Genomic DNA, 20,630 nt, shown 5'->3' with positions numbered 1-20,630 from the left:
AGTGCTGTGGGTTTGGATTGAACCCTTCTCTTTCTGAGTTTCTTGTGGGATTCATTAGGCAATCTGTTTGAAACAAAGTCTATGTGAACTTAGAGAGCAGTGCTTGCCTTGGGATAATTCAGCCAATGAGACCATTCTGCATAGTTCTGCTAGGCCATAAGAGCCAGGGAGATGGAGATTTTGAAATATTTCAAAAGAGGAGAGAAAATTAAGTTTAAAATTTAATATTTATATTATAGTAGCACTCTGCAGACTCAACTATGGATTAGGGCTTCATTATGAAAGGTGGTGTGTGAAGTCCCTCTTGTTCCCTAGTCTAGTATGTGGTTATTCTATATAGGGGAAGCCCTGTGACCTTTTATACAGCTCTGGGAGATTAGGCCTGAGGCTCCTTTGTGTGCTGTGTTGTGTGCATCTCAGATCAAACCCACTCAGACAAACAACCCAGAGCAGGCTTTATTCTGTAAACATCATAGAACAGGATTACAGTTCAGCAGTCGCCTCTCTGCATGCTCCCAGATCAGTCCCTGATGAGACCCTGCTGTGGGGGCAGAGGTTACATCCTGGCAGGAACCAGGAAGTTCTCCCAACATGCCACAGTTTGTATTCCACAACTTGTAGTTCCCAGGGCTGCTGCTGAAGCTCACTGGACCTGGGACTACACCTGCATGAAGACATGCATGTATATGAAGAATATGAAGACGGGTATGATCCCTGCACTGAGTGAAAGCTTACAGAAAATGTGTGATAACACCCGTGATATGCAGTCTTTGCCTGAGGTGTTCAAAGTCTGTCTGGACAAACAAAGATTGGAGAGGCAGAACCAGAAAAAGAGGATTTCTATGCAAATCTATGAGTCATTATAGGCAACACGGCAGAAGCGGGTTTCTTAAATCCTTTAAAAATGACTGCATGGATCAACAGAATAGCCTCGACAGCTTTACTCTGGAATTCCCTGGGCTTCCCCAGAACTCTAGGGATGTATGTTTTTTCACCTCTGAAATCTCAACTAGAAAGGTGCTAGGGGTACACTTCAGTTACAGTCACTAATGATGGAGGGATTGCATGAGGAGCAGGAGACTGTGTCATGATAATGGAAAAAATATGAGAGATGAGGTAATAATTTTTTATTGGACCAAGTTATTGCTGGTCGATAGGTTGAGGCAATATCCTTTATCTTATCTCTCTCATATCCTGGGACCAGCACCGCTACAACTCTGCAAACAAGGAAATATAGAAACATTAATATTAAATTGCTATGACTACATAATTAAAGTGACTCTTGCTGGTGCTGCAGTTGGAGAAAGAGCTACAGAATCAAGATCCTATTCCACATCCCTCCCCATGGGTGAGGGAGATGGAGCTGGGGTTTTGTTTCAGATCACTATAAAGGAGTCCTCTCTAGGATTGCCAGATAGTTTCAACAAAAATACCGGATACATGACATTACATCACTATCTACATTGCAACTTATTTAGAAAATACCGGACATTTATATTTTCACATTTATATTTTCTCAATGTGTTTCCCAAACAGAAAGCTCAAATACTGGACTGTCCGGTTCAAAACTGGACACCTGGCAATCCTGGTCATCTCTGACACACGGATCTTGGTTTTAAATCTGGCCCTTTTTCCTTCTGTCCCAAAGTCAAGGGGAATGGGTGGGTTTGAAACCAGGAGGTTTGGTTTGAGTCTGTATCTAACAAAACTGAGTTACCTTTTAACTTGTTTCACATGCTCATCCTTGAGCTCTAGAAATTGCTTCTGTAGGGAGGCAGATTTGGAAAAGATCTGAGAAATGTGATAATAGATTTGTAGTCCATTGGTCTCAACTTCGGGAGACATGCTCCCTGTGTTATCAGCTAATGAGGTGCAGTGCCATTCTGAATTATTTCTCGTCTTGCCTTATAATCGTAAACAAGTAACAAATTCATAACACTGGTGTTGGCTCCTTTTGATTTTTTTTCTCATCTTTCTTGTCACACCTCTAGCTGTGTTGTTGCCTCAGTTCCTTTTTCCATGCTTAATTTGTTCTGATATCACTGTATAACATTTAAGACAGTGATTAGATGTCAACAGGACATTTTCTGAAGAGTGAATTAGAGGGAACACAGTCCCCCGGACAGACTAAACACATTAGTGTAATACAATCCAGAGATAGGGCAGCTGAGAGAGTGTATATATGGGTTCCCCCTATTAAATGTACATAGGGCTTGATCCTGAATGTGTTGAACAACCTTTTTGGGTCAAGTACTCAATCCAGGGATGTCATACACCTCACGTCATAATTAGATTGGATACCGGGCTTACACTGAAATGCAGAACAAGCTTCTGTCCCTTACTGTTGCAAAGATAACTTTCCACATATGAACAATGCATAAAATGAGTCTACAAATCACTAGAAGCAATGGCAGGTGTGAAATATATCCTGCTACATTGCTCTCTTCAGGAGCTTATCTCTACAGCCTCACAAAAACACTTTTTAAATATCTACTAGATTTACCCAGTGTTGCTCAGATCCTTAACTCAATTTGTGGGGGGGGGGGGGGGGGGGAGCAGGGAATACAATGAAAATGTACATGCTTCATTTGAATCATTCCTCTGGGGTGGGGTTCAATATGTAGGCTGCCCCAGGAAGAGAGGACTGCCCGGGGGTCAGGTGAGAAGCACCTCTCCGTGGTTTCTGCGGCTCCAGCAGACACAGCTGGAGGAGCAGTGCATGTCTTCTAGCTGGAGCAGATCCATATTCTTTTGCCCCAGCCAGAGTGAGAAATGCAGCAAACTGTGCATTTCCCCTCGCTCCCTGATGAAGGGGCACAGCCATTAATGCTCCCATGCGAATAGGGGGGGACAACTTCAGCTCTCTTACCGTCCCCAAAGGGTGCCTGGGAGGCAGGAGACTCAGGCCTAGGGCAGTCCTGAATGGGGAGGGTGGCATGTCCCCCACCACCCCCTTTCACCTGCCTGGGGATTCTGTCTCTTTTCTGTATAGTTTTATGAGAAGCAATCTCATTCCAGGCACATCCTATTTCCCTGGCACAACCAAACCCTGACCTTGCTTTAAGTTATAAGAAGAGGAAGCTGTACTGAATTTGGTGGTCCTAGCTCTTACCGTCTAGCAGGAGTTCTTGAACAGACAGACAAACTCTCTCAAAGTTATAGTAGATTTAACTGCTGAGCCATTTTAGTAGCCAGAAAAAGGAAGAGAGTTAGACTATAGCTATATGGATATGAGAAGTGATACTTGCTTTGTGAAAGGAAATGAAGGGGGGAGGGTAGAAAAGGAGGAGATAAACAAAGGCAGGGAAGAGACAGAATCACAAAGAAAGGAGGATTTTGAAAGATGAGAAGTAAAAAGCAGAAATGGTGGTTCTAAAGATGAATTTATGGGTGTTGCTGAATGCAACAATTAGGTGCTGAAAAACATCTCATAGTATGTAAATAACAAGTTGTATGCTTGATCTTTATGCACACCTTTCCTTGGTGTGAGTGGGAGTTCATCCAGGACTGATGATACCATATAGTCCTAAACATGTGCCCAGGAACCATAATTAAAAATGGGATTCAGTCCTCTTCTCTGCATGAGTTCCCCTGCTATAACGCCTAGCAATGCCTTAACATTTCTACAAGCTGGAACAGAGTTGTGGTTAACTTTTAAAATGTATTATATGGTATTTTTGCCTTTAAGGTTGATATTTAGAACTCAGCCTGCCAGATAATACAATTTGTTCTACAAAGTCCTAAATGCTTCATTATTGTCCTTCTAAGCAACAACTTCAGTGAACTCTGGGCTTATTATCTGACTCTACTCCAGAAATACTCCCTTATTCAGAGTGAGCATTTTAGTTACTAAAGAAAGATATGGAGTTGAATTCAAGTGCTACACAGGATTATATTCTGGGTAATGTTTTGCATACTTTAAGTGTTAGATGAATAAATGAAATGAAGATACCCTAGGTAGAAACTGTGGGTGGGGTAATAGAAGGAAACAACTACTGAGAATTTATTTACTGTACACATTTCTATAATTCTCTGGTCTGTTTCCATAGCAACCCCAAAGTGAAATGTGTTGCTAGAAAAACATTAGTTTCTATAGAAACAGCTTATTTTATAAGTGAAAAAGTTTACTTTGTAACTCACAATACCTAATATTAGTTTTGGGTTTTTTTTTAAGTGAAACCACCCACGTATGTAAGTTGAATCAATAAATAAAACATTGTACCTTACAAGATTGTCTATCTAGATAGGTATGGAACTTGCTTGTATTTCAAATAAAACCATCTGGTGATTTTTGAAGTCAGATTGACTGACTAGGTAAAAATGAAGATAGTAGGAAACTTGTAGTGTGTGTAGGAAATGTTAATATCTGGACGTAACTGAAATATAGTCTGACACTTTCTTTCTCCCTGAAACTCTTATGATTGCTAAGGGTTTTTAGCCTATCCAAGATGGGGAAAAGTATAACTAAGGCTAGACGCAATGTTCCCTCTAATCTTTTTCCATCCATGTGCTGATTTTTTCTATCTCTGTGTGGAATAATATTTTTATGTGCACAAAGGCCTGTGTGAAAGAGAACCAGCAATAGAAACAAAAAAACCTAGCTATGGGTGCTCTGCTAATCAGCTGGACAGCACTGCAATTTCTCCTGAGCAGCTGCCCAAGTGCCCAGCTTGTAGGGAATACTGGCTAGAAGTATGATCTAAATTCTACAATTTAGAATGGAATCGCTCTCGCTGTTTTCAGTGGCCATTGATCTTAGCCCCCTCAACTATAGATTATCCTGCTTCAGATCAGTTTAATTTTTGTAAAATATGTAGTTGCTTATGTAACCCAGGCCTGCTCTATTCTAGGGATGTAATAGTGTAGTTGATTAACCGATTAATTGATAAGCGAAAACGTATAGGTTAATACTATAGACCAGGGGTCTCCAAACTTTTCTGCCCGAGGGCCGCATTAACTATCAAACAGCAGTTCGGGGGCCGACTACACACTTGAGGTCCAAATAAAAAACAATCAAAACATGGATGTTTTTAATTATTTATTTAATATTATTTTATTCAGTTATTATTTAATAACACATTGATACACTACACATGAACACCTGTATTAGTGTGAATGGTGAAATTGTTTCCTGGATGCCAAAATAGAGCCCAGCCCACTAGTGACCTCATGAGAGAGCTAGCCAATAGGATAAGAACGCACTGGCCAATAGGGAGCAATTGTCCACGCCAAGTCCCAACCCCTCTTGCTGTGAGGGACGTGCAGAGCCCGGGCTCGGCTGTCGGTCCGCAGGGCGTGTGGCCGTCCGTTGGCGGCTCCGATCCCCCGCACCCCCGGCCGGGGAGTCTCGCTGCCCAGGACAAGGGCTGCGCGGGTCCAGAGTCCCTCCTCCGTCCCGCTGGCTCCTCCGGCTTCCCTCTCCTGGCTGCCTGCCCAAAAGAAAGTGAGTGCCGGCTGTCCCTGTCCTTCCGGCCCCTCCCCCTTTTGAGCCGGCACGCACGGGGCGTGCCGCTCACCCTGGCGTCCCTGCCCCTTCTCCTCCTGGGTCCTGCCGCCTTCCTCGCCTGCCGCGCCTGCGGCTGTGTGCCCTCGCTCCCCTCCCCGTGGGCTTTCCCCTGGGCTCCGCTGCGCTGCGCCGCTCGGCGCTTCTCCGGGGGAGGGGCTGTCAGTGTGGGGAGTTTCTTCCCCGCCCCAGCTCCGTGGCGCTGCGCCGCTCGGCGCTTCTCCAGGGGAGGGGCTGTTAGTGCGGGGAGTTTCTTCCCTGTCACAGTCTCCACGGGCCGGATGAGAGGGCCTCGCGGGCCGCATCCGGCCCGCGGGCCGTAGTTTGGAGACCCCTGCTATAGACTACATGCATTTCCTTCCCCCTACCTTGCCAGTACATTTTCTAGCAGGTTGGCCAGCAGCCCTGCTCAGTCCTGGCTCACACTGGGTCAGGGATCTACCCCACTGCAGCTCTGCATTTACAGTGTATTAAGAGCTGGGCAGCAGTGCAGAATGGCAGAGGGCTCCTTGGGAAGGAGGCCAGAGCACACTGGCTGCCAGCTCTGCCCTGGGGACTATAGAACAGTCGACTAACCCATAAGAATTCATGAGGTTAATCGACTATTCAATTAACTGATATTTAACATCCCTACTCTATTCCCTGCTAGTAGCACCTACCCCATCTAGAGATTAAGTCTACCACAGGCTTGACAAAAAAGCACATGGCTTTTAGCTTGTGCAATAGAGATCCACTCTATGCTTCAAAGGCTCTCTGCTTTGAGCCTGGCTGCCAATGACTGAAATCTGTCAGCATTACATTTGGACCCAGCCACTGAATCTGCACATGGACCAGTTCCTGAAACCTTGCTCATTTTTACACAGTCCTAACTCACACATAAGTCTTACTAAAATCGGTGGAAGTCTTGAATGGGGGGAGGGGAGAGAAAAGAACAAAGGCTTGAGGAGTGGGTTTTATGTACCTATTTATCCAAGTATGCCATTCAAATTATTGACTGCAAACGAGATCTAGCTCCCTTATTCTTATGGGAAGCTTGGCTGTAGTTATGAACATTGTGGCTCAGATCCATCTCTATACAATGTCTATTACTGATGTTTTCATCCTCTTAGATATTTATGCAGTTCCCATCACCATGGTATCTAAGTGCCTTCCAGGATTAAAAATCAAGCACATGATTTACATTTGTAAAGTACAAATTCCTCTTGATTGCACCTATTTTGGGGATTTCTGGCTTTCTTGTCAGAAACCCTAATAAGTGCCCTTGGGATCACTCGGCATGTACTTTGCTATTCTCAGTGAGGACTGAATCTGACACCCTGTAATACATTCTAATGCCTTTTTTAAACATCTAAACATATGTATCACAAGCATCAACTATTCACTGATGTACAACTCAGTATGAGTTTCAGTACCACATCAGAATAGTCATCTGTGCTTTATTCATACATCACTGTCTGAAACCTTGGGATCTTTATGCCGTAAGGCCTAGTTTATAATGAAAAGTTTTTGAAGCATATTGGTGTCTACCAGGAGGGTGAAAAATCCATACAAAATCCATTTAGGAAAAATACTAAATGATAGAGCCATGTTGGAAAAAGTCTTAGTGTACATATAGTCATACCACAAAAACAAACAAACAAAAGCCCCACCCTTTTGTCAGCGTAACTTATTTCATTGGGGGAACTGATGGTATAAGTTATACTAGCAAAAGCATTCTTGCTAGTCTAAGTTGTTATAGAAGTTATTTCTTGAGCAGTGTGATGATTTATTCTTCTAGGCAACTGAGTGTGTTACCAAATGCTGACAGTAGAGCCCAGTGATGGATTTTTAAATCTGACCAATGTAGCTATCATCGGTCACCTACCTGCAGTTTGAGATACAGGTAAATTCTCTCTGCCTATTTTTTGTTTGAAAATGAATCAAGACATTTGCATCATTTGTGATGCAGCAAAGATTTTATTAATTTATATCACTCTGCAGGTGTAGTTATACACTCTGGGCCTGACAGTGTATACAGCATACAGCTGGAACAATTTCCATAGAGCACATGAAGACTTTAAAGAGAAAAAAATCCTTTATGTTATTGTGTTTTAATTTCTACTTATACTTAAGTGCTACATGGCATTAACAGATAACTTGTCTGTATTTCCTGTGTCATTAGCAAAAAAGATAGTTACCTCTCATTTAGTTTTTTTATATAGTTGCAATACTCATTCCTATAGACCCATATGACTGTGGATCACTAAGCTTACAGATAGATTCTGATGGTGACCCCTGTGAAGCAGATAGGTCTTGGGCTTTATATTTGAGTAAATTGAATCGCAGAGCAATAAAGTAGATTAACTGTGCTTGTGAAAACCAGGGCCCTTACATCTTCAAGTGTTGGCTGAAATATAAAACTACCTTCAAATCCAGCTCCTACTCGGAAATGTTTTGGAGAAAAATTTTGGCTTGAAAATTGCCTCATTAATGTGTTGTTATTGGGGCTACGTCTACACTATGAGTTTTCTCGGCAAAAAATATGCTGAGGGACTCATTTACATGAATTGCAATCTCATTTGCATATGTTCTGCCAATCATTTTTTGTGCTGGGGTTTTTGAGCAAAAACAAGCAGTGTGGATGTTTTCCTTTTGTGCAAAAACCCCTTTTTCTGCAAGATTGGTAAACCTCCTTTTTTGGGGGCATAAAGATCCTGCAGAAAGGGGTTTTTGTGCAAAAAGAAAATGTCCATACTGCTCATTTTTGCGCAAAAATGGATCGGCAGAAAATATGCAAATGAGATTGCAACTCATGCAAATGAGTCCTTCATTAGCATATTTTTTGTCGAGAAAACTCGTAGTGTAGATGTAGCCTGGGTGAGTGGGGTTTGTCTGGGTCTACCAAAAGGGGGACAGGAGACACTTTATATGGGTTTTAATCAGGTGACAGCTTTGCTATACAGATATCTGGGTCTATCCCGAAGACAAAATGTACAGTGCAGGTCAATGTTTTTTTTTTTTTAAATCATTACCTGGGGCTCCACCAGCCCCCCCCAGCCTTGATTTCTATCTAGCTCCCCCAACCAATCCATGGCTTGGACTTTACCATCCACCACCCTCCTAAGAGGGTTAAGATGGGCAATGAAAAGGGGAGGAGAGGATAGTTCCCTGCTGTATTAATCGAAGGTGTCTCCAACCCCCCAACCCTGTTTTGTTCCTTTATATAGTACCTCCTTTTACGTCCTTTACTAAGCCATTTATCTGGTCCCTGGATGCCTTCTCTATGGAGTACTGCACTGAACCTCTGCCTGAGCTTATGAAATAAATTGTGACGTATGGCCAGCTCCTTTTTCTTATCTTAAAACATTCTCCCTGAGCCTGGCAGTGGGGAAGGCAAATAAACCTCACTCCACTAAAGCCAATCTTGTGGTGTGGGAAAAATTCCTTCCCAGCTTCCCTTAACAAGAGCATGATGCCAACAGCAGGTCTTAACCCAACCTGATGCTCATCCCCACTAGGGGAAAGAGGGTGGGTGCTGCTTTGCTTGCTTCATGGAATAAAGAGGCTTCTCCCTCCCAGGACGTGCACCTTTCTATCTTTTGGGCTGCATACTCCTGAGGAGGTAAGTCAGTGCTGCAAACTGCTTGCTGACCACCTCTTTGCAGCAGTCTCCGACCTCAAATTTCTCATTCCCTCCCTGAGCTATAAAGCAGAACTGTCCTCCTCCAGTAAGCTCAGACTGTCCTTTCCCCACTCCATTGTGGAGCAGTCACTTGCGGCAGATACTGATGTAAATTAAATTGTTTGAGGGATTTCATAGGATTGTTGGATCCATTGCTATGACGCCTAAGTCTTTATTTCTGAGAATTCAGTACTGCTGTGACCCAGAGGGCCATTGAAGCCTTGCTGCTCTGTGTCAGGTAGGGTGCCAGGTGTCCAGTATTGACCCGGATAGTCCGCTATTTTTGTCTCCTGTCTAGTAAAAAAAAAATTCAGAAAATACTGGACACCTAAAATGTTCGGTATTTTCTGGGTTTTTCCCCCCCTGCCAGGAGGTGAAAATACTGGACACCTGGCAACCCTAAGACACACTCAGCAACTGGGCCCAGCCTCTGAGCCCCCTGGATGCTGCCCTAACCCCCCACTTACCTGGTTCCGCAGGGGCTTGTCTTGTGGTTGGAACAGAAAAACAAGATGGCCGCTGGCAAAAAGCCTTTTCTTAAAGGGGCCATGCTGGTTTTTATTTATTTATTTGTTTGTTTTTTGCTTAACTCCTGTTGGGGGTCCTTTTTTTTTCTCAACAACTTTGGTTTCCCCCTTTTTTCCCCAGTGGTTTTTTTTTTTTTGGTGGTGTGTGTGGGGGGGGAGGGGGGAGATGTGTGTTCAGTAAAACTATCTAGCAAGCCTAGGCATGACGTCTGACACTGTGACACTAAGCATTCCTGTATTCATACCCCTATGGCAATGATCTTTGTACAAAAGCAAGCTGAGAAAGATGGGTCCTTCAGTCAAGCAGGAGTTGAAGTCTCTGGAACGGAATATAGATGAGAAACTTGCTTAGGTAAAGATCTTCACCTAAGAGGACAAGGGAAGTCAGCCCCTTGTACTTGTGTGAAAAGTCCTGGTGGAGGGAAAATCAGCTATGAGTAAGAAGAAAAATGAAAGGTGAGAGAAACCGTCTTGTACAAAGCTTGTATCTCACTAGCTTCAGATTTAGACTTTTACTTTTATTTGCTTGTAACTCTTTGTAACTTTTATTCTTTTTTTACTGAACAATAGGAAATATGTGATGCTAAGAAATGGTTTATTTTACTGTAAATCAATTCCATGTTATGTTGAAGGGAAAAGGTATAGTCACTCCAGTTAAGTTAATAAGCTTTGATATGTTTTGGAGTGTTTAGGAACTAACTAACCATATTACGTCTCTGAGCTGCCTAGCAAAGGGCTGGACATAGTTTTGGGAAAGTTTGGGTCTGGGAATATGTTGACACAAGCTGGTGGAAACCAGAGAGGGTCTGTAGACATGCTACCTGTGTCAAAGGTGCTGAACCAGAGCTGTTTAACACACAGGCCTCAGGGAGTGAGCTGCATGCAGGTGGGCTTGATGTGAATGGTCTGTATTGGGTGCTACAGCAGCAATGCATTGTGATGCACCCAGGTGGTGATATAGCCCCTCTCTGGTCTGCATTGGTATCCCAGACCATCACCTTTATCTAATACACTGTCATCATAATCAGTATCTAAAAGATGTCATGTACCAGAGTTATAAAAATGTACTCAAATTATGCTCTTAAAACATGTTTGGCAATTAATACCTAAGTCCAATCTGCCCTTGATTTGCTTGCCACAGTAGTCAGACAATCGGGCAGAGACAATGAAGCTACATTTACATAAGAGGTAAACCCAGCCATCGAACTAGTGAGTGGGGAATTTAACCACTTAACTATAAAGATGGGGGTCTGAATCTCAAGTGATAAGCAACTGAATTAACTGAGGCTATGTCTAGACCTCTGGGTTTTCCTGGGATACTCTGGTATCGTGTCCAGGGAATGCGTCTGCTCTTCGTGTGTGTGTGTGTGTGTAAGTGTAAGAGCAGATGCGCTATTTCAGAAACCCTGTCTTCCTCTTTCCACACGGAAGAAGGGCTTTTCCAAAAGAGGTTTTTCCAAAATTTGGTCCAGTGTAGATGGGCCAATTTGCATAGCTTTTTTCTGATAAAGCATTGTAGTCTCGATGTAGCCCAATTTTCACAGTAGAGTAATATTATTGTACACAATGCATTAAGTAAGGTTTTTTTTAAAAGGTCTGTGACGTGCTGGGGATTAACATTAGGGTGAAATGTAAGCATTAGCACTACATAAGGAATTATGGATACACACTGATATTATGCTTTGAAGTCTGTGAAAAAACACAAGGTGAAACAAGCGCTTTCCCAGAGAGGAGGGAAGGGATCAATTTCCTACTTCGGTGTAAATTAAGCATTATGAAATTGAAAGAATGCATATGTAAATCAGCAGGCGAATGGTGAGTTAGCAGGAAGCCTTTCTGCCTCTTGTAACAGGGCTTGTAACCCTTTCTATCTTTTCCCCTTATACTTGGCATCACTTAATTCTATGTCTTCTTGTTAAACTTGATTCACTTTTACTATGAACCAATGTTGTGCACTGCTTGAAAGAAAGCTTATACTAATCCCCATTAAACTAACAGACTGCAGTAAAATGTAACCCTTCTGCCGGGTAGGTCTGGCAGTAACCAGGGCTGGGTTCAATATCTTGGGGCCATCACACATAGAACCGGCTCGAGCCCCCACCCAGTAATCTGGGAAATTCACGCACCCCTGGGCGCCTCTTGAGAGGCAATGCTTCCCCACTCGCAAGCACTGAGTCTGAGTGTAGGAAAGAAACATTTAATGAAACAGAAAGAGAAGTCATACGGCATTAACTTGGGGGAAAACACCACAAACAGAGTTCATAACCCCAAACATGAGCTAAGCCCCCACCCCAGCCAAGAATCGCCCGAAGTCCAAAAAGTCCGACACCCCAAAGGTCTCTGTCTCTGGTCTGTGCCACCCAGAGTCCCAAAGTTCACCCGCAGGGTTTCACCTCCCAACCTGGGTAGAAATGAGGGTCGGGGGATAGTTAGGGGGCACCTTATACGAAACTCCGCCATGCTCCACCAGCTGTCTCGTTCCACGCCTCTGGACGCTCCACTGGGCACCTGCTGCCGCTCCACACCATGCCGCTGATGGCCGCTCCTCGCCTGCCGCCGCTCCATGCCACGTCGCCAGTCACCGCTCCTCGCCTGCCGCCACTCCACGCCACACCGCTGGTCGCCGCTCCACACCACGCCGCTGATGGCCGCTCCATGCCACGCCGCTGATGGCCGCTCCTCGCTTGCCGCCGCTCCATGCCACACCGCTGGTCGCCGCTCCTCGCTTGCCGCCGCTCCACGCCACGCCACCGATGGCTGCTCCTCGCCTGCCGCCGCTCCACGCCACGCCACCGATGGCTGCTCCTCGCCTGCCGCCGCTCCACGCCACGCCACCGATGGCTGCTCCTCGCCTGCCGCCGCTCCACGCTACGCCACCAGTCGCCGCTCCTCGCCTGCCGCCGCTCCACACCACACCACCGGTTGCCGCTCCTCGCCTGCTGCCGCTCCTCGCCTGCCGCCGCTCCACGCCGCTGGTCACCGCTCTTCACCTGCCACCGCTCCACACCACGCCACTGGTCATCGCTACTTCACTGGTGCAACAGGTCTGGCACTCAGCCAAACCAGTGATCTCAGCTCTCAGTGATTTCAACTCTTTAGCCACCAGCTGGACTGGCAAATGAATCCAGCTTTCACTGGACTAGCAAAAGAAAAGACTCCTCAGGGAGTCTGCTTGAGGTCTGCCCTTAAAACAAAGGGGGAAAGGTGCAGGCTGGGCCAGTCTTATAGCTCACACCTGGCAGGTGTGAAGCAGGCTGACTCAAACCTTTTAACCCTTTCCCCCAGCTCTGTGCACTCAACTCTGGAAGGGGGGAGGCTTGTTCTTCCGAGACCTCTTACCATGATGGTGGTATCTCTCCTGCAAGCACTGGTGGCATGTTTTACAGTTCCCACATTTAGGGGTAGCATGATTAGTTACCCCCACAACAGTCCCAAATTATATACACTTCTCCACATTCCATTCCAACACTGACCTTTCATCAGCCCTGGATGAATGGGATTTACATAGCCACACCTCAGATTCTCTCCTGAGCAGTATTTACATGTCAACAGTTAACACTTAATTACCTTGCAGAGCTAAACAACTGTAGTGGGCACACCCACCCCTCCTTTCAGTCGGCTGACAGCAAGCAGCAGTTCAGCCCCTGCTTACATCCTCCCCCCAGTCAAAAATTTGCCGTCCTGGCAAAATATGTTCCTGATTATACCAGCAACGTGAGTTCTCTTCAAAGGGTCTAAGGAACCCCACTATGGCCTCTACAAGCCTGTGTGCCAGGTGTATCACATCCTCACTAACCACTCCTGGTGCATTGTAAGTTAGCCTGTTCACTGGCTTTATAACCCTATTACGCCTATCGAGCACCGGCACAGCAGGAACTGTGGGGACCTCTTCTGGGGGTAGGGCTGACAAGGGGTTATGTGTAGGTACCCTCTCTTCAGAAACATGCCATTGCACCTCTTGTTGAGATGCTGGGATGTCCAGGGCACTGGGGACTCCTTCCCCTTGAACATACTCTCTATCCGCTGACACTGGTGTGTCATCAGAAGCCCGTTCCTCTCCCAGAAGAGCTGAAGATGTAGATGGGACAAGTTCATCCTCTGAGGTCCTGCTTACAGTACCGTCTCTTTAAAAGCAACAAACTTGACTCCTTGGAGGATTCCAGGAGAAGACTGAACAAATTGGCAGACAATTTGGGACTGGGAAGGTGTTGGGGTCACACACAAAGTTCCTAGGTGGGTGAAGCCAGAGTTAGGCTTGTGTGCTGCTTGTTGTTGTGAGCCCCAATGGGACACCATTTTAAGGCAGTCAGTGTTGCAAGGCAGGTGGGAATACAACCTCTTACTGCTCTAGGTTGGGTCCCTAAGCATCACAATTGCTTAGTCTCTTCAGTTGTCTCATAGAATTAAATCCATGCTTTTCACGGTAAAATTCTTTAGGTAGGTTTTTGTTTTCCTCACCAATGAAAGAGGTCAATGGTTACTTGAGAGAGCATCATGCAAGTCCAAACAATTTTAGTCTGTTGTGTTGAGACGGAATCTCATTTGAAACCTTTAATCTTGCATCAGCGTGATGTGCTTCTTCTGAATGTAATCCCTGCTCTCTGGGGGATGTTCTGGCCTTTGTACTATCAAGTTTTATACCTGTAAAGAGAGGCCATCTGTTTCATCTCTGCACAAATGAAAAATGAGAGGTGATTGGAGCTTGGTGTCTGTAATTCCACTCACGACGGCAGTTCAGTAAGGTTTTTGCAGTACGTGAAAAGTGGCAGGGTTGACCGGGAAAAGCTTGGGTGGTTTCATAGGGTGGGTATGCTAAGGGGGAAATAGGGCATAAGAGGCCTTTGCTTGCTCTTGTGCAGGCCAGCTCAGCTGCAGTATTTCAACCTATCTGCGTGATGTGAGTGTCTCCTTACTAACACCCCAGAAATGCTGACCACCCTGAAGTAGGTGAAGAGGCACAACGCAAATCCTTCTATGTGTAAGCAGGGGAATGGTCCCGCTATTATGGGGAACTTTCCTGGCTTCTATACCACCCCGGTGAAATGGACCAGCGAAAGGATCGGAGGGTATGTCTACACTACAAAGTTAATTCGAACTAACGGATGTTAGTTCGAATTAACTTTGATAGGCGCTACACTAGCGCTCCGCTAGTTCGAACTTAATTCGAACTAGCGGAGCGCTTAGTTCGAACTAGGTAAACCTCATTCCACGAGGACTAAGCCTAGTTCAACTTACTAGTTTGAATTAAGGGGTGTGTAGCCCCTTAATTCGAACTAGTGGGAGGCTAGCCCTCCCCAGCTTTCCCTGGTGGCCACTCTGGCCAACACCAGGGAAACTCTACTGCCACCCTCCCGACCCCGGAGCCCTTAAAGGGGTACGGGCTGGCTACGATGCCCGTGCCAGGTGCAAGCCTGCCAGCACCCATCCAGCAGACCCTGCACCTGGCACGGCTCGAGCCAGCCACCTGATGCCCCCCAGCCCTCCCCCTTTTCCTGGGACCAGGCTCGCGGCTCCCGGGAGCTTGCCCAGGACGGCAAGAGGCGGGCACCCGCCTGGTCTAGTGCGGACATCGTGGACCATGTCAACGACCTCCGCACTAGGCACAGGAAAGCGGCCATCTAGGGCAGGAGAGCTGCCAGCCTGGCCACCCAGGAGTAGGTGTGCATGAAAATCAAGGTGGTCCACTGAGACCCCCGACCCTGAGCCCTGAGCTTACAATGGCCATCCTGGGTCAGACCAAAGGTCCATCTAGCCCAGTAGCCTGTCTGCCGACAGCGGCCAACCCTAGGGACCCTGGAGGGGATGGCAAACTGCATCCAGCCCAATGGCCACTTATTGCCCACCTCTGTACTGTGGAGAAGAACACTGGCTACATTCCCCAGGAGGGCATTGCTTCTCTGTCACAGTGGGAGTTATGGGCTAAGTTCTACAATGCACCAGTTCCTGCAGAAGCTGGTGAGATGATGAATATGCTCAGCTCCTCTTGAGAGGCCTCTACATAGAAACATAGAATACTAGGACTGGAAGGGACCTTGAGAGGTCATCGAATCCAGTCCCCTGCCCTCATGGCAGGACCAAATACTGTCTAGACCATCCCTGATAGACATTTATCTAACCTACTCTTAAATATCTCCAGAGATGGGGATTCCACAACCTCCCTGGGCAATTTATTCCCGTGTTTGACTACCCTGGCAGTTAGGAACTTTTTCCTAATGTCCAACCTAAACCTCCCTTGCTGCAGTTTAAGCCCATTGTTTCTTGTTCTATCCTCAGAGGCCAAGATGAACAAGTTTTCTCCCTCCTCCTTATGGGTATGTCTACACTACCCTCCTAGTTCGAACTAGGAGGGTAATGTATGCATACCGCACTTGCTAATGAAGCCCGGGATTTGAATTTCCCGGGCTTCATTAGCATAAGCGGGGAGCCGCCATTTTTAAATCCCCGCTGCTTCGAACCCCGTGTAGCGCGGCTACACGGGGCTCGAACTAGGTAGTTCGGACTAGGGTGCCTATTCCGAACTACCGGTACACCTCGTTTCATGAGGAGTACCGGTAGTTCGGAATAGGACCCTAGTCCGAACTACCTAGTTCGAGCCCCGTGTAGCCGCGCTACACGGGGTTCGAAGCAGCGGGGATTTAAAAATGGCGGCTCCCCGCTTATGCTAATGAAGCCCGGGAAATTCAAATCCCGGGCTTCATTAGCAAGTGCGGTATGCATACATTACCCCGCTAGTTCGAACTAGCGGGGTAGTGTAGACATACCCTTGGACACCCTTTTAGATACCTGAAAACTGCTATCATGTCCCCCCTCAATCTTCTCTTTTCTAAACTAAACATACCCAATTCTTTCAGCCTTCCTTCATAGGTCATGTTCTCTAGACCTTTAATCATTCTTCTTGCTCTTCTCTGGACCCTCTCCAATTTCTCCACATCTTTCTTGAAATGCAGTGTCCAGAACTGGACGCAATACTCCAACTGATGCCTAACCAGCGCAGAGTAGATGGAAGAATGACTTCTCGTGTCTTCCTCACAACACGCCTGTTAATGCAACCCAGAATCATGTTTGCTTTTTTTTTTGCCACAGCATCTCACTGCTGACTCCTATTCAGCTTGTGGTCCACTATAACCCTTAGATTCCTTTCTGACGTACTCCTGCCTAGACAGTTGCTTCCCGTTCTGTAGGTGTGAAACTGATTGTTCTGTCTTAAGTGGAGCACTTTGCATTTGTCTTTATTAAACTTTATCCTGTTTACCTCAGACCATTTCTCCAATTTGTCCAGATCATTTTGAATTATGACCCTATCCTCCGGAGCAGTCGCAACCCCTCCCAGCTTGGTATCATCTGCAAACTTAATAAGCGTACTTTCTATGCCAATATCTAAATCTTTGATGAAGATATTGAAGAGAGCCGGTCCCAAAACAGACCCCTGCAGAACCCCATTTGTTATACCTTTCCTACAGGATTGTGAACCATTAATAACTACTCTCTGAGGGTATGTCTACACTACAAAGTTAGTTCGAACTAACGGACGTTAGTTCGAACTAACTTTAATAGGTGCTACACTAGCGCTCCGCTAGTTCGAATTTGAATCGAACTAGCGGAGCGCTTAGTTCGAACTAGGTAAACCTCATTTTACGAGGACTAACGCCTAGTTCGAACTAGCTAGTTCGAACTAAGGGCTGTGTAGCCCTTTAGTTCGAACTAGTGGGAGGCTAGCCCTCCCCAGGTTTCCCTGGTGGCCACTCTGGCCAACACCAGGGAAACTCTATGCCCCCCTCCCGGCCCCGGACCCCTTAAAGGGGCACGGGCTGGCTACGGTGCCCGTGCCAGGTGCAAGCCTGCCAGCACCCAGCTAGCAGACCCTGCACCTGGCACGGCACAGAGCCACCCACCCGATGCCCCCCAGCCCACCCCCTCTTGCCGGGACCAGGCTGGCGGCTCCCGGGAGCTTGCCCTGGACCGCAAGAGGCGGGCACCTTCCTGGGCTAGTGCGGACATCGTGGACCTCGTCCACGATCTCCGCACTAGGCACAGGAAAGTGGCCGTCTAGGGCAGGAGAGCTGCCAGCCCGGCCACCCAGGACCAGGTGTGCATGAAAATCAAGGGGGTCCACTGAGACCCCCGACACTGAGCCCTGAGCTTACAATGGCCGTACTGGGTCAGACCAAAGGTCCATCTAGCCCAGTAGCCTGTCTGCCAACAGCGGCCAACCCTAGGGACCCTGGAGGGGATGGACCGAAGACAATGACCAAGCCATTTGTCTCGTGCCATCCCTCTCCAGCCTTCCACAAACTTTGGGCAGGGACACCACTCCTACCCTCAGCTAATAGGACTCCATGGACCCAACCTCCATCACTTTATCTCACTTCCCTTTAAACTCTGTTCTAGTTGTAGCCTTCACAGCCTCCTGCAGCAAGGAGTTCCACAGGTTAACTATTTGCTTTGTCAAGAACAACTTTCTCTTACTAGTTTCAAGCCTGCTACCCATTCCTTTCCTTTGGTGTCCTCTAGTCCTTCTTTATGGGAACTCAGGAAGAACTTTTCTGAATGCACCCTCTCCACCCAACCCCTGCTTTTAGAGACCTCTATCCTGTCCCCCCTCCGTCTCCTCTTTTCTAAGCTGAACAGTCCCAGTCTCTGTAGCCTTTCTTCATCTGGGACCTGTTCCCAACCCCTGATCATGTTAGTTGCCCTCCCCTCCCCCAGCCTTTCTCTTCCCCTCTCCCACCTCCTTTTCCCAGTCTCCCCCAGTTTTTTTCAATAAAGACAGAGTCAATGTTGGAAGAAACGTTATCTTTATTTTGTACATCAATAAGAAGGGGGGCTAGGGAAGGGTAAGTGGAAGGAGGTGAGGGAGGAATGGGGTACGAGCCCCCGATGGGGAGGACTGGGCTGGCTCTGCGGGCTTCTGGGGGTGGAAGCTCTCCTGCAGCCCCCCAATTACTCCCTCTCCCTAGATGGCAGCCTGCGGCAAGTGCAGCCGGGCTGATGGCCGAGTGGTGTGATGTGCCCAGTGTGGGCACTCAGGGCACTCCAAGCCAGAACTTCTTTGCAAGCGGGGCACCCCTTAGAACTGTGTGTCCGGGGTGGGGGTCGGGACCCTTTAAGCGCAGCCCTCGGCTAGCCTGAGACAGCATCTCCATGCTCTAAGTCCTCCTTTTATGCCCTGCCGGCACTGCTTCCGGCCATCCTTAAGCCCTGTTCAGAGTCCACTCAATGTGGACTTACTAGTTCGAACTAGCAAAACGCTAGTTCGAACTAGTTTTTAGTTCTAGATGCGTTAGTTCGAACTAGCTTAGTTCGAATTAACTAATTCGAACTAAGTTAGTTCGAACTAGCGCTGTAGTGTAGACGTACCCTGAGTATGGTTATCCAGCCAGTTATGCACCCACCTTATAGTAGCCCCATCTAAGTTGTATTTGCTTAGTTTATTGATAAGAATATCATGCGAGACCGTATGAAACGCCTTACTGAAGTCTAGGTATACCACATCCACCGCTTCTCCCTTATCCACAAGACTCGTTATCCAATCAAAGAAAGCTATCAGATTGATTTGACATGATTTGTTCTTTACAAATCCATGCTGGCTGTTCCCTATCACCTTGCCACCTTCCAAGTGTTTACAGATGATTTCCTTAATTACTTGCTCCATTATCTTCCCTGGCACAGAAGTTAAACTAACTGGTCTGTAGTTTCCTGGGTTGTTCTTATTTCCCTTTATATAAATGGGCACTATATTTGCCCTTTTCCAGTCTTCTGGAATCTCTCCTGTCTCCCATGATTTTCCAAAGATGATAGCTAGAGGCTCAGATACCACCTCTATCAGCTCCTTGAGTATTCTAGGATGCATTTCATTAGGCCCTGGTGACTTGCAGGCATCTAATTTTTCTAGGTGATTTTTAACTTGTTCTTTTTTTCGTTTATCTTCTAAATCTACCCCCTTCCCACTAGCATTAACTATGTTAGGCATTTCTTCAGACTTCTCGGTGAAGACCAAAATAAAGAAGTCATTAAGCATCTCTGCCATTTCCAAGTTTCCTGTTACTGTTTATCCCTCCTCACTGACCAGTGGGCCTACCCTGTCCTTGGTCTTCCTCTTGCTTCTAATGTATTTATAAAAAGTTATCTTGTTTCCCTTTATTCCCGTAGCTAGTTTGAGCTCATTTTGTGCCTTTGCCTTTCTAATCTTGCCCCTGCATTCCTGTGTTGTTTGCCTATACTCATCCTTTGAAATTTGGCCTACTTTCCATTTTTTATACAACTTTTTTTATTTTTAGATCATGCAAGATCTCGTAATTAAGTCAAGGCGGTCTTTTGCCAAATTTTCTATCTTTCCGACACAATGGAATAGCTTGCTTTTGGGCCTTTAATAATGTCCCTTTGAAAAACTGCCAACCCTCCTCAGCTGTTTTTCCCCTCAGTCTTGATTCCCATGGGACCTTACCTATCAGCTCTCTGAGCTTACCAAAATCCGCCTTTCTGAAACACATTGTCTCTATTTTGCTGTTCTCCCTTCTACCCTCCCTTAGAATTGTAATATCCTTGCAATATCCTTGATTAACAGAATTAAAAAGGAAAAAGTTAAAGGGTATAACTAGTGAGAACAGACTGATCTTCAAATGAGGCATAGTATTGGTAAAGACATGAGCTGTGTAGCAGTTGAGAATCACCGGTGATGTCCTGGGAGGTTTCTTTCCTCAGGTCTTACACCAAACCTGTAATACATGGTCTTATATTTCAGGCCCTCACCTTGCTACAAGCTGCAAAGGAGAAGTCTCTAGAACTAGCAGAGGCCAGATTATATGGCGGACTAGAGGATATGGCAGACTAGTGCAGAGCGCCAATGCAAGAGTGGGGCTATGTCTACACTATAGGGTTTTTGTGGGATACAGGAGGTGTCCCGGAAAAACTCCGCTGCGTCCAAGGAACGCATCTGCTC

The sequence above is a fragment of the Pelodiscus sinensis genome, chromosome 18 (genome assembly GCF_049634645.1).
Source record: "Pelodiscus sinensis isolate JC-2024 chromosome 18, ASM4963464v1, whole genome shotgun sequence".
NCBI lineage: Eukaryota > Metazoa > Chordata > Testudines > Trionychidae > Pelodiscus > Pelodiscus sinensis.
This window is presented reverse-complemented; position numbering follows the sequence as displayed.